This window comes from Gigantopelta aegis, chromosome 8 (genome assembly GCF_016097555.1).
Source record: "Gigantopelta aegis isolate Gae_Host chromosome 8, Gae_host_genome, whole genome shotgun sequence".
In the NCBI taxonomy this organism is placed as follows: domain Eukaryota; kingdom Metazoa; phylum Mollusca; class Gastropoda; order Neomphalida; family Peltospiridae; genus Gigantopelta; species Gigantopelta aegis.
Window position 1 is genome coordinate 48,039,158 of NC_054706.1, and position 14,648 is coordinate 48,053,805.

Here is a 14,648-nt window from a genome sequence, read left to right on the forward strand (position 1 = left end):
TAGATATAAGCACGAACGTAAGTTGAAATGAAATGAAATAATCAAGAAGAAAAAAAAGAAGAAAGAATGAATGGAACGGAATTTTAAAAACCTGAAACCGTAACAAACAGCATAAGAAACGTACATTAATAATATTTTTAAAAGTGTGTTTTGTTTAACTACACCACTGGAGCACATTGATTAATTAATCATCGGCTATTGTATGTCAAACATATGGTTATTCTGACTCGTAGTCATCAGAGGGAAGCCGCTACATTTTTCCTAATACAGCAAGAGATCATTTATATGCACTTTCCCACAGACAGAAAAGCACATATATACCACAGCCTTTGTCCAGTTGTGGTACACTGGTTGGAACGATAAAAAAGACCCAATCAGTCGAATAGGTCCACCGAGGTGGTTCGATCCTGCGACGCAAACTAATAATATTAATAATAAATACTATATCAAATTTCATCTATCACTGCGCATAACAGTAGATTATCTTTATTAATATTTTGGTATCATGTAACGATCATGTTATATTCATGGAATATTACACATAACATAAATCATACTCCGATATAGTGTCACACGCTTCTAAAGATTAAAAAGGTATGTAACCCATTTATACATAACCTCTTACTATCGTATAAATAGTGTCCTAAATTAAATGAGAACAAGTACTAGGTTAGGCAAAATTAAATTTATGCAAGCAACATGCGAACAAAAGGATTGTTCACGCAATTTCCAAAAGGCCTGATTATTATAACTAGAAAGGAACGAAGGGAATGTTTTATTTAACGACGCATTCAACACATTTTAGTTACGGTTATATGGCATCGGATATATGGTTAAGGACCACGCAGATATTGAGAGAGGAAACCCACTGTCGCCACTTCATGTGCCACTCTTTTCGATTAGCAGCAGGGGATCTTTTATATACACCACCCCACAGAAAGGATAGCACCTTAATATAGGCATTGCCTGTTGGTCAATCCCAAACGTTAAACGTTAATAAATATTGTTTAAAAGAAAGGATAGCACATACCACGGCTTTTGATATACCAGTCGTGGTGCATTGGCTGGAACTATAACAAGGAAGATTTCTCATAACATAAATAATAGGTACAGCTGGAATCAGGGGCGGCACAGTTTACAAAATAGGGGTACGGCAAAAGGTAGCCAGACTCTCTTTTCAAATTCACCTGTAAACGACATTTTCACAGATACAACAAATATAACACACACACATACAAATAAGTGGGTGTTGTCGGGGTTTTGTTTCTGTAGTGTGTGTATTAGTGATTAATATGTGGATTTATTTTAATCAAGGAACTCGAAAATGATCGATGTAAATGTATTTGATGTCAAACATAGGGTTGTTGTGGTATTAGAATTTAGAATTACTCTTTGGTGGGCAGCGATTGCAAAAAATTACATAGATTGGTCTCCGACTGAAATGAGAGCGTCATAACCTTCCAAATGTCAGTCTAGCTCTCTTACAGTCAGTAAAAAAAGTTAAGTTTGTTTTATTTAACGACGCCACTAGAACACATTGACTTTATTTTATCTTATCATCGACTCTTTTTACGACAGACAACAAGGTATCTTTTATTTCCGCTTCCCACAGGCAGGATAGCACAAACCATGGCCTTTGTTGAACCAGTTATGGATCACTGATCGGTGCAAGTGGTTTACACCTACCCATTGAGCCTTGCGGAGCACTCACTCAAGGTTTGGAGTCGGTATCTGGATTAAAAATCCCATGCCTCGACTGGGATCCGAACCCAGTACCTACCAGCCTGTAGACCGATGGCCTAACCACGACACCACCGAGGCCATTCCTTACAGTCAGAGTACTCGGGTTAGGCCATGCCGTACCTCTTTGAAAACTGGTACGCCCCTGTGGAATCGAACTGAATGGAATTGCTGACCTTTGGCATAAGAACACATCTGGCCATATTTGGAGAAACCACATTTGTTATCTTGAGCCATGCGATTTTTGCACATGTTTATTATATGGAAAGACTATAATATACAGCGTAATCTATGTTAAATAAATGTTCTACAACATCCCTGCGTGCAAGGCTTTAATGAATGAATGAATGTTTAACGACACCCCAGCACAAAAATACACATCGGCTATTGGGTGTCACAAAAGGTACGTATATGAAAATATTATTTATATAATTATGAAACACCTCAGTGTAAGGAGCTGTGGGAGAACGTATAATACAATACAAATATCAAGGTAAGTATATTTTAAAATTTTGTATAGAAATCAAAGTGTTTTAAACACTTTAAAAGTTAAATCTGGGTGAAATTTAAATGATTCCAAAACATTTCTGTTACCAAATGCTAATGTATCATTTCTCGTCGGCTTCAGATGATAACACTCCACCAAAATGTGGCGCACAGTCAGTGTACACTGACAATGTTCATACGGAGGAAGAGGGTGTTTATGTTGATGTAGACGAAAAAAAAGAAGTCATTAAAGTTACAATAAATTAAAAGTTGAACAAGAGTCTATGAAATATCCTTAAACATGTATTTTGTAGTGTTAGAAACCAGAAACATTTCCGATGTACGGGAAATGGATAAAGACAAAATTAGCGATTTGTAGTAAAGGCGTAGCGTGTGTTGCCAGCGCCCGGGACAAGGCAAGTATTGCGCCCCCTAACCAGTGGACCGTTAGCACTCCCCGAGTCCCTTCCACCAGTTCAGAATTGTGCACCCAGGGCAACCACCCCGGTGGCCCCGCCCCCGCTACGCCACTGGTTTGTAGGGTCTCTCCTGGAGAACACGAATAGTGGTGTGTCACGGGGATCCTATAATACCCGTAACTGAATAAAACACGATTATCCAAATATCTCTCCTAACTGTATATCTATTAGATCCCTCTGTATCGGGCAGACTACTACCCGAGTGGCTCGGCTCTAGGTATAATCAGAGATAAGATCTTATATAAATATATATATGTAGCATGTTTAGTTCACTAGAAAACACAACAAAACACAATACACTTTGGAATCTGTATTAACACTACGCTGACAAATGTACTTGCCGCAGTAGTTAATTAACAACAACAATATAATAACAACCCAGAGCTAATCACTTAATTAGTTATTCACTAGGTGTCTAGTTTACACAATATTCTAATCACTTCACCGTGATACACACACACGTGTGATAATTGAGAAACGCTGCCAGGGGAACTTAATTAATAAAGGAATTACAACTCTATTCCTAACTGGTTAATTTTTAATTAACCCTTAACTACTCATTCAGTAACCTTGTAATACAGAATTAATACTGGTACATATCCCAATAAATACAATAACCTACAGTTTACCTAGGTCCTCTAGGATGACTGGCTAAGCTTTAATATTTTAGAACAGTGAAGCATACAGTTTACTTCGTCAGATTACCGGAGACACTGTCTAAATAATATTGGTATAATATAGTATTAAAATATTTAAAGTCACATCAATCACATCAAGGTTATACAACAGAGCAGAAAAATATATTTACCAGTCCAATCGGACAACGTTCCCCGGGAGCCTTCCAATGTTTCTCCCCGTTATATCTAAAATTCTATCTATTTATTCAAAAATCTCAGAGACAGCGAATATCGCCTGGGGGCACAACGCGGTACCTCACCTATCATGTGATATTTCCACAACTCCCAGAGACGGTATATATTCTTAGATGGCCAGACTTACTGTCGCCAGTTCGCTAGAAACCCACGGTCGTAAAACAGAACTCCCGGAGGTATTACGTAACTACTGGCCACATGGCCTCCACACCTGGTCTTGGTGTGTAGTAGGACGCAGCTCTACCACCGTCGCGCGGGGGTATTACGTAACCAAGCTACCCACGGCCCTCTAAAACAATTAACATCGCCACAGGCGAAAAGATAAGAGCATGTCCCGTCACACACCCCCACCTCAAAAAGGATATTTCCTCTACTCTAGGATTAGGGAAATATACTACATTTAAACAAAACAACATGTGCGTTAACCGACGCATCCGGGCATTTATAACACATAGTAATAAGGTGACTACCAGTAATCACACTGAGTCTCTGAGTCCCTGGTATACAATAAAATATATAAAAACAAAAACAGAATTCAAGAACGTCAACACATTATCAAAACGTTCAACTTCGGGACGGGGCATCAGCGATTACATTGGATGTGCCCTTGATATGTTCAATAGTAATTGGGAATTCCTGCAGAAGAAGACTCCATCTCAAAACTCTCTGGTTGGTGGCTTTCATTCAGTGAATGAAAGTAAGCGGATTATGATCAGTAAAGACAACCACTTGATGCAATGCCGATTTCACGTATATCTGAAAATGCTTCAGAGCTTGTACCATGGCCAAAGCTTCCTTCTCTATAGTGGAATAGTTCACCTGGTGTTTGTCAAACGTTTTGGAGAAGAAACTTACAGGATGGTCCAGTCCATTTTCGCCTTCTGGGAACAGCACAGCTCCAGCTCCCACGTCAATGGCATCCACAGCCAGCTTGAAAGGCATTCGGTAGTCTTGTGCGGCCATCACGGAAGACGAGGAGAGCATCTGCTTAAGACGGTTGAATGACTTCTCGCATTCGTCTGACCACTGGAACTTCGATTTATTCTTTAGCAGCGATGTGATGGGGCAGCTACCATCGCAAATTTAGCACAGAAACGACGATAATAACCGGCCATACCAAAAGACCGGCGAACTTCACGACGGTTGATCGGTGCAGGATACTGGCTGATGCTTAGTGTCTTAGCCTGCAGTGGGGTGACGCAACCATGTCCGACAGTATGACCTAAGTAGGTCACTGAAGCTTTCACGAATTCACATTTACCCAGGCTGACAGTCAAGTTAGCTTTCTGTAGGCGACTGAATATTTGTTGTAAACCGGTTAAATGTTCATCCCAAGTGTCGGTGGCTAACACCACATCGTCCAGATATACACTGACGTTTTCTAAGTCTGATAACAAATGGTTCATCACCCTTTGAAAGGCAGCAGGGGCAGTCTTCAAACCAAACGGCATCACTCGAAATTGGAAGAGGCCGTCAGGTATGATAATCGCCAGAATGTCCTTAGCTTTCTCCGTTAACGGAATGGCATAAAAACCCTCCAATAGGTCCAATTTGGTCGATGCAGTCGTCAAGGCGGGGTAGAGGGTAGGCATCTGCCTTGATGAGTTGATTCACGCGACGTAGGTCAGTACACACCCGAAAACTGTTATCTCCCTTTTGAATGAGTATAACAGGTGATACCCACTGACTGTTTGATGGTTCCAGAATGTTGTGTTGCAACATGTAATCTATCTCCCTTTTCAGTGCTGCACGTTTTACAGGGTTTATCCGATAGGCAAGCTGTCGAATCGATGTAGCGTTGGGTTCCAAGCGCACATCCTGGATTAAGGTATTGGTGACCGTTGGAAAGACCTGACAAATGGAAACATTGTCTTGTATCAACGTAGTCAGCTTTGCTCGCTGGGGGCTGTCAAGGTGCTGTAGATAAGAACTCAAGTCTGCTTGAATCTGGCTGTTGGTTAATTTGATCTCTGCAGTCTTGACGTCATCACAGGAAATTGAGTGACTCTCAATTTGGACAGGTAACACTGGAACTATCGGCAGTCTATCAAAATAACCTTTTAGCAAATTGATGTGACAATACCTACTTTTCCTAACTCTATCAAGAGTGTTTATCACATACCCTGTCTCATTAACCCGTTTGTGCACAACATAGGGACCGAAATACCTGTTCTGCAATGAACCCCGTTTAATGGGAAGGTACAGCAGCACTTTATCCCCTGGTTTAAATTCCCGACTCCTAGCCTTCCTATCAAACACTGATTTTCTTTTGCTCTGAGCATACCTCAGATGCTTCCTAGCTAGTTCGGTCGCCTGCCACAACCTATCTCTAACTCTCTTATTCATTAATCCTCTCTTGTCCATATAATAACCTGATATTTGATCGTCCATCTCACCCTCAGTTAACAATGTAGTGCGAGCTGCCAACAAATTTGGATCAGCCCCCTGCTCTATGATTAACTCTTATCTATTACAAGGTAAGTCCCCTCTATCAAACACAACTGGTTCATTTACCCTCTGCGGGAGGTCAACAGGTTCCACCACATTTATTTCCTCAGTTGACTTATCTACCATTTTACTGATAACCTCATCCACTCCAATTTCATGGCTCACACACGTATCAGACAAATCACAATTTTCCTCTGGGTCTCGTGCTACCCTTCTGGCCATAGCCCTAGTCATTACACACGCAGGATATCTAATCTCATCAACCTAACACTCTTCTATGCGTAAAGGGCTGTCTTCAATTAACAAATGGTCACCTTGCGGCTGGCAACACTGACTAGTCAAATCGTTACCCAACAAAACTCGTATGTTTTCAAAAGGCAAGTCCTTCAGAACACCCATAATGACTGGTCCCGTCAAAAACTTCGAACACAAGAAAACGTTATGTAACCGGACAACCATATTTTCCCCAGTAACTGAGGTTAAGGCCAAACTACGTCCTGTATCTGAATTTTCAATACCAGCTAAACAATCTGACGTTATAAGAGACTGGCTACACCCTGTATCTCGATAGATTGATATTGCCTTAGGACTCAAGTCTTGTTTTACATCACAAACCATACCAGTGGACACATACGGGTTTACTTTCTCTGCCATGGGACTAACCAATAACTCTCTCGCTAACGGAGCTGACCTCACTAAACCGACCACTTGCGCATTATCGCGTTTCCTTTTAAAACAGTCCCCGACAAGATGGTTATCCATTTTACAGTAACTGCAATGTGGACGAAAAGTTCGTGCATTGGCTGATAATACAGGTTTATCCTTACTTTGCCCACCAGGTGCATTCCTTGCCTGACTAGCTGACCAACTAGATGACTCTCCCCGATAGTTACTTTCCCGGGAAAAACCTGGTTGAAATTTCTTCTTATCACCCTGTTGTATAGCGCTACCCTGTACTGCCTGAGCTTTGTGTATTAACACGTAATCATCTGCCGCTATGCCTGTCTCCTCTATTTCTTTGATATCACGATCCTCTAAATGAATACGTAAGCTAACTAGTAATCCATTTTTAATGTCCTGTAAGATCAACAATTTCCGTAACTCGGTATATGACCCTACCTGATGAGAAATCACCCATTTATCAAACATCCCTGCTTTCTTAGCCACAAACTCACTATAAGACTGACCCTGCGTTTTTCTCAACTCGCTATACTGTAAACGATAATCCTCAGGTCGTAACTCGTAAGCCCTCAACACTGCAGACTTAACTAGGTCGTACTGACTTGCTCGCTCATCACTCATTGAATTATAAGCTACGCTAGCCTTCCCCTTAAACTTAGACACGGCTAACAATGGCCAATTTAGCTGCTTAGCGGCCCGTTCAAAAAGTTGGAAGAACATATCTACCTCCTGGTCGTCAAATACAGGCACTGATCTATAAGCCTCCAACATGTTAAACCCATTTCCTGCCTCTCGTCTAACTTCTTCAGTATTCAACTTTAACTCATGTTCCACTTTTAATTTTGCTAACTGGAATTCTCTACCCCTATCTCTCTCTTCTCTCTCTCTCTCTCTCTCTCTCTCTCTCTCTCTCTCTCTCTCTCTCTCTCTCTCTCTCTCTCTCTCTCTCTCTCTCTCTCTCTCTCTCTCTCTCTCTCTCTCTCTCTCTCTCTCTCTCTCTCTCTCTCTCTCTCTCTCTCTCTCTCTCTCTCTCTCTCTCTCTCTCTCTCTCTCTCTCTCTCTCTCTGTCTCTGTCTCTATCTCTCTCTCTCGCTATCTTCTCTTTCTCTATCTCTATCTTCTTTTTCTCTATCTCTCTCTATCTCTATCTCTCTCTATCTCTCTTTCTCTCTTCTCTATCTCTATCTTCTTTTTCTCTATCCCTCTCTCTATCTAATGCACGTTCTTCTCTTTCGTACTCGAACTGTTGTTCCACACATAACAGGCATATCGCCAAAAACTTCCTGGATAATAATTGTCTTTATATCACCTAATGTTTTAGCTGATGTTAAATCAATTTCCCGCTCACTCGCGATTTCAACTAATTCGGCCTTACGCGCTCGCTTAATCTCCACTACACTGAGCGTAGGCCTATCCAGCAAATTCTTATCCATGTTTAGGTATGACGCACTTATTATTATTTTTTTCTAGTGAACAACGTTGCTACTTCTAGTTAATTTGTAAAAATAATTTATAAAGCCCCCATTTACAAACAATACTTTTTAAATATGCATGTCCCGTTTCAGATCCGGGACGAGCACCCCAATTTTTACTCCTGTCACGGGGATCCTATAATACCCGTAACTGAATAAAACACAATTATAACTGTATATCTATTAGATCCCTCTGTATCGGGCAGGCTACTACCCGAGTGGCTCGGCTCTAGGTATAATCAGAGATAAGATCTTATATAAATATATATATGTAGCACGTTTAGTTCACTAGAAAACACAACAAAACACAATACACTTTGGAATCTGTATTAACACTACGCTGACAAATGTACTTGCCGCAGTAGTTAATTAACAACAACAATATAATAATAACCCAGAGCTAATCACTTAATTAGTTAATCACTAGGTGTCTAGTTTACACAATATTCTAATCACTTAACCGTGATACACACACACGTGTGATAATTGAGAAACGCTGCCAGGGGAACTTAATTAATAAAGGAATTACAACTCTATTCCTAACTGGTTAATTTTTAATTAACCCTTAACTACTCATTCAGTAACCTTGTAATACAGAATTAATACTGGTACATATCCCAATAAATACAATAACCTACAGTTTACCTAGGTCCTCTAGGATGACTGGCTAAGCTTTAATATTTTAGAACAGTGAAGCATACAATTTACTTCGTCAGATTACCGGAGACACTGTCTAAATATTATTGGTATAATACAGTATTAAAATATTTAAAGTCACATCAATCACATCAAGGTTCTACAACAGAGCAGAAAAATATATTTACCAGTCCAATCGGACAACGTTCCCCGGGAGCCTTCCAATGTTTCTCCCCGTTATATCTAAAATCCTATCTATTTATTCAAAAATCTCAGAGACAGCGAATATCGCCTGGGGGCACAACGCGGTACCTCACCTATCATGTGATATTTCCACAACTCCCAGAGACGGTATATATTCTTAGATGGCCAGACTTACTGTCGCCAATTCGCTAAAAACACACGGTCGTAAAACAGAACTCCCGGAGGTATTACGTAACTACTGGCCACATGGCCTCCACAACTGGTCTTGGTGTGTATTAGGACGCAGCTCTACCACCGTCGCGCGGGGGTATTACGTAAACAAGCTGGCCACGGCCCTCTAAAACAATTAACATCGCCACAGGCGAAAAGATAAGAGCATGTGCCGTCACAAGGTGTATAGTCCTTATAATTAAAACCTGTCTTATGTTATATAATTCCAACCGATTGTGCAATCGCAAGTTGACTGGTTGGTGAAAACCGATTATTATCGATGCTCGTTAATGATATTCCAGCTGTTCCCCTACACTAACTCCTACGTCACAGTCCTACTCGAGCTAGCGATGAAGACGGACGCTGTTCCATGCTCTCTCGTGTTACACCCCCCCCCCCCCCCCCCACCTGGGGGGATTAATTGCTTCGTATGGGACGCTGATAGAGTACTGCGTCGCGTACACCGGATCACGGGCAACCGTGACTTTGGTGTACGGCGACCCTGCTCCACAAGAAGCGAAGGGGACCGAGGAAGAGGAAACGTGCGCCAGGGGCGGCACAGGGAGGAACAAAGCTGGCGCCTCAACCGCCAGCGGCGGTCCCTTCTGCGTCGTCGCCCCATGCCCAACCGGACAAGTCATCCAAGCCAGCTGAGGACACCCAGCAAGCGAAGTCTGACGAGTCGACGCCAGGAGAGGAGCTGAACATCGCCATGTGCGAGACTCCACGGCCGGCGTCTCCCGTTCCTGCACCTTCACGTTCGACTCCGTCGAGACCCCCACCCACGGGGAACTCCGTTGAGACGAACAAGGAAGTTGGTGTTGCGAAACGGAAGGCCGTCACTCCCCCGAGTGACCAGCCAGCCAAGGCACGGCCTTCCGCCTCTGGCCGAGGCAGGGACTTTGCCGAATGGAGTCTCGCTGTCAGCAAGATCAAGAGGCAGTACTCTAAGTACTTGGTTGGTGATACACCACACGTGGGCTCACTGCCGGGAGGTATCCAAGAGGGAAGTTTCAAGCGCTTCCCCGACGGCAGTGAGGTGGCCATCCACGATACGGACTTACGAGGTGGGACGCTCTGCCTAGTGGTGACGACGCGCCGGGAGGGTCTGAACAGACAAGGAATCCTTTTCAGGGATATGGACAACAACACCGTCCACAGAGTACTCAAGATCATCGCCGGCATCCATTACGTCGAGCTAGCAAAAACCCTGCTAGGTCACAGGTGGAGGAAACTTGTGCCACACTTCAACGGCAAGCAGTTCATCTCGTCTCCGTAGGCGCCAACCTCCTCAAGAACAAAACGGCCTTAACGAGGCCACTCATGTGGACATATAAATCTAAACCTTCGTTCAAAATTTTACCTCGAAATTACTTTTTTTTACAAATATTATTAAATAGTCCGATTCTCTGTTCTTTCTCTTATTTATTTTTGGACTGTCCTAAAATGCTTCAAATTATATTAATATTCCACCGAGCAGTCAATTCTTTTTATTTTTGGCTTGTAACTTTTTATTTATTTATTTTTAATTCTATTAACTTTTGTTTCCCTCACTGATTGCTATTTAAAAAATTCTGCCCATTTTCAACTCTACCCCCCCCCCCCCCCCCCCCCCCCATCCCGAGTCAGGCCACCTATCTTATCGAAGGTCGGACTCTGGATGGGCGTGTTCGAAACCCTAGTGGTATATGGGCACATTAAAATAGTTATCTATCTATCACAGTCCGAATTTGAATATTGCTTCTTTATACTGGCAAAATAACGTTCTGCTATTTTAATGGATACGTCATGAAAATGTTCTAATTACTTTTAATTTTTCGCCAAGGATTCTTGAGAAAACGACTGTAGGTTAAGTATGCAAATGTTATATATGTGAGATCGATTAACTGATAGTTATCTATCACAAATAACTACAAAAATAGCTACATATTTGAGAAATTAGATTTTTCTCTGAAAAGAGTTCCTGTCTTTTATTCAACATACGTGCAATAATAATAAAAAAAAAACATTCTATCGAACGGGTCAGAAAGATCTTTATTACTATAATAACAATGTAATAAGTTACATCGTAGAGTCAGATACATGCCGACTCGATCGAACGTAATAAAAGAAATTAGTATCGGTTACCGTCTTCGACTGATGACTACATTGCAATTTAACTGTCGCGACAGTTACGTGACACCAATAACCAGTTATCAATAATGATTTTGCACCAATAACCACATGATGTTAGTGTTCTATTCATAACATATAGAAAAATATTACCATCGAATATTACCATGATTCGACAGCTGATTGAAGCTATAACAATTCTTCATATCTAACCGATCGTTTTGACAGTAGTTGCCCTGTAATTGCTATTTTATGATGATTTGATTGCTGAATTCGTCAGCAGCGTCGATAGCGATGTTGATAAACCGGCCTCGGTGGCACAGTGGTTAAGCCATCGGACTACAGGCTGGTAGGTACAGGGTTTGCAACCCGGTACCGGCTCCAACCCAGAGCGAGATCTTAAAGGCTCAATGAGTACTCAGTGGTAAGGCCACTACACCCTCTTCTCTCTCACTAACCACTAACCAGCTAACAACTAAACCACTATCCTGCCAGGACAGACAACCCAGATAGCTGAGATGTGCTTGAACATTAATTGAATTTAAGCACGAAAATAAGTTGAAATGAAATGAATGATGTTGGTAAAGTGATCGGATTTAAGACTTGTAGTTTAACCATACTATTTAACCCCAAGTTTTCTTGTTTGTTTGTATGGGGGGGGGGGGGGGGGGGGGGGGGGGGCGGAACGTAGCCCAGGGGTATTTAGCGGTCGGTCTAGGATCAATTCCAATATAAGTGAACCCATTGAGCTATTTCTCGTTCCAGCCAGTGCATTACGACTGGTATATTAAAGTTCGTGGTATGTGCTATCTTGTCTGGGATGGTGCATATAAAAGATCCCTTGCTACTAATGAAAAAAATGTAGCGGGTTTCCTCTCTAAGACCTTGTCAGGATTACCAAGTGTTTAACATCCAATAGCCGATTAATAAATCAATGTGTTCTAGTGGTGTCGTTAAACAAAACACATTTAAACTCTTTCTCCCTTTCTCTCTATCCCCATTTCTCTCCCCTTCCTTTTCCCCCTGTCGTTTGTCTGTTTTTCTTTTACTATAGATGTGTCTGTTTCTCTTCTCGGTCTCTTTGTCTGACTGTATGAGTATGTAAATTTTGTTCACACAGTGGACGTGGATATAAAATATTCCACACCAATTACTTAAACATTTCGTCAAGAGAGTCAGGAAGGAAGGAATGTTTTATTTAACGACGCAGTCAACACATTTCATTTACGGTTATATGGCGTCAGACACATGGTTAAGGACCACACAGATATTGAGAGAGGAAACCCGCTGTCGACACTTCATGGGCTCCTCTTAGCAGCATGGGATCTTTTATATGCACCATCCCAAAGACAAGATAGTACATGCCACGGCCTTTGTTATACCAGTTGTGGAGCACTGGCTGGAACAAGAAATGGCCCAATGGGTCTACCGACCGCGCATCAAGCGAACGCTTTACCAATGGGCAACATCCTTGCCCCTTCAAGAGAGTTAGAGTAAACCTGTTACAAACTTGGCTATTTTTGGTCTAACATGCTTGTTTCCATACTTGGTCAAGGGAGTGAAAGAATAAACCCAATGCCACGACACAGATTACCTCTAACCAGGGAATATTTTATGCGAGACGACAACTGGTTACCCGCCTCTCCCTCCAATTGGACACACCTCTGCTACCTAACAGCAGCAAAGAATATTTACAGTAGACAGGACGGCACACACCACGTATCTGACGTATCAGGTTGGCATGCGAATAACCCGACGATTCCGTCGATCAGCAAGGGCGGATCTAAAGGAGGGGGCTGATCACCTCCCCTAATATATTTAAGTGTCACCCTTTTAAAAAAAGTTTTAAAAAAAATCGTTTCAACTGTCGCTTCACGAATGTCGAATGTTTCTTAAACTGCCTTTTTGTTCAGGATTTGATCCATGTGTCATTTTGCCCTTAGGTCCCTCCTTAAAATATTCACTGGATACGCCCTTGGAACACGATCAAGTCCACAACACCTCACACCTGAGTCACGAGTTCTAGCAATGTGCCACGCTATGATATTAAATCAAATTCTTTCGAATTTTAATCAGTATTTCACCCACGAAAGATTCGAACAGAACAGATCAGCGAAGCTTCAATTAATCAACTTAAATGTTTTTCCTATTGAAAATACTCGTGACAAATTCCCATATGAACCAAGTTTGCCGGTCCTCATTCCGATTACCACCAATACAAGACGATCAATAACATCCTGAACGTTATATAGACTATATTATTAGTTAATGGTGCATCCATTCATTGCCCCGTTTTCCCCACCACTTAGATTTAATTCCTGTTTTTGTAAATTAGTTAATGGTGTTGATCCTTGTATTGTTGCATGCAGAAATATGTTGCCGACATGTGTAAATGATATATTATGATGGTATAATAATAATGTTTAGTTTTGTTCACAAGTCCAGGTAACTATTCAGAAAAGTGCATACTACCGAGTGGTAGCACTGGCGAAGAAAGCGGATATTTTGCTTCATAATAGTGTAAAAGTGTGTAAATATAAAAGTGTGCCCCCCCCCCCCCCCCCCCCCCCCCCCCCCTTTGGCACCTTCCTACGCCACTGGGTAGCCAAAGGAAGGAAGGAAATGTTTTATTTAACGAAGCACTCAACACATTTTATTTACGGTTATATGGCGTCAGACATATGGATAAAGACCACACAGATATTGAGAGAGGAAACCCGCTGTCGCCACTTCAAGGGCTACTTTTTTCGATTAGCAGCAAGGGATCTTTTATATGCACCATCCCACAGACAGGATAGCACATACCACGGCCATTGATATACCTGTCGTGGTGCACTGGTTGGAGCGAGAAATGGGTAGCCAAAGGATGCTTAAGGTAGTTGTGTACGCACCCAAAATTTATGTCAGTTCCAATTGCTAACAGGTGGCTCATAAAAAGCGTTCCACTTTTTGAAGTTGAACAGCGAAAAAAAAGAGATGCAACTTAGAACGAAGATTGTTAGCACCAAACCAGTTTGTTTATGTTGTCTACCAATCGTGAAATAGACAGACATTAATGTCCGAAATACTGTATCAAATGATTGAGAAGTTGGAATTGGCCGTTTGATCTATCGTCCTGGATGGACAAGATTTGTTTCAACGTCACGTCACAACCGATACTCAAAAAGCCATGGTATGAACTGATATGTCTACACGTATGGGAAGTGATTATTAAGATCCCTTGATGCTTTTTGACAATTCTTTTGAGTTGGTCTGGAAACGATTCCCGTCGGTGGACTCATTGGGCTATTTCTCGTCCCAGCCAATGC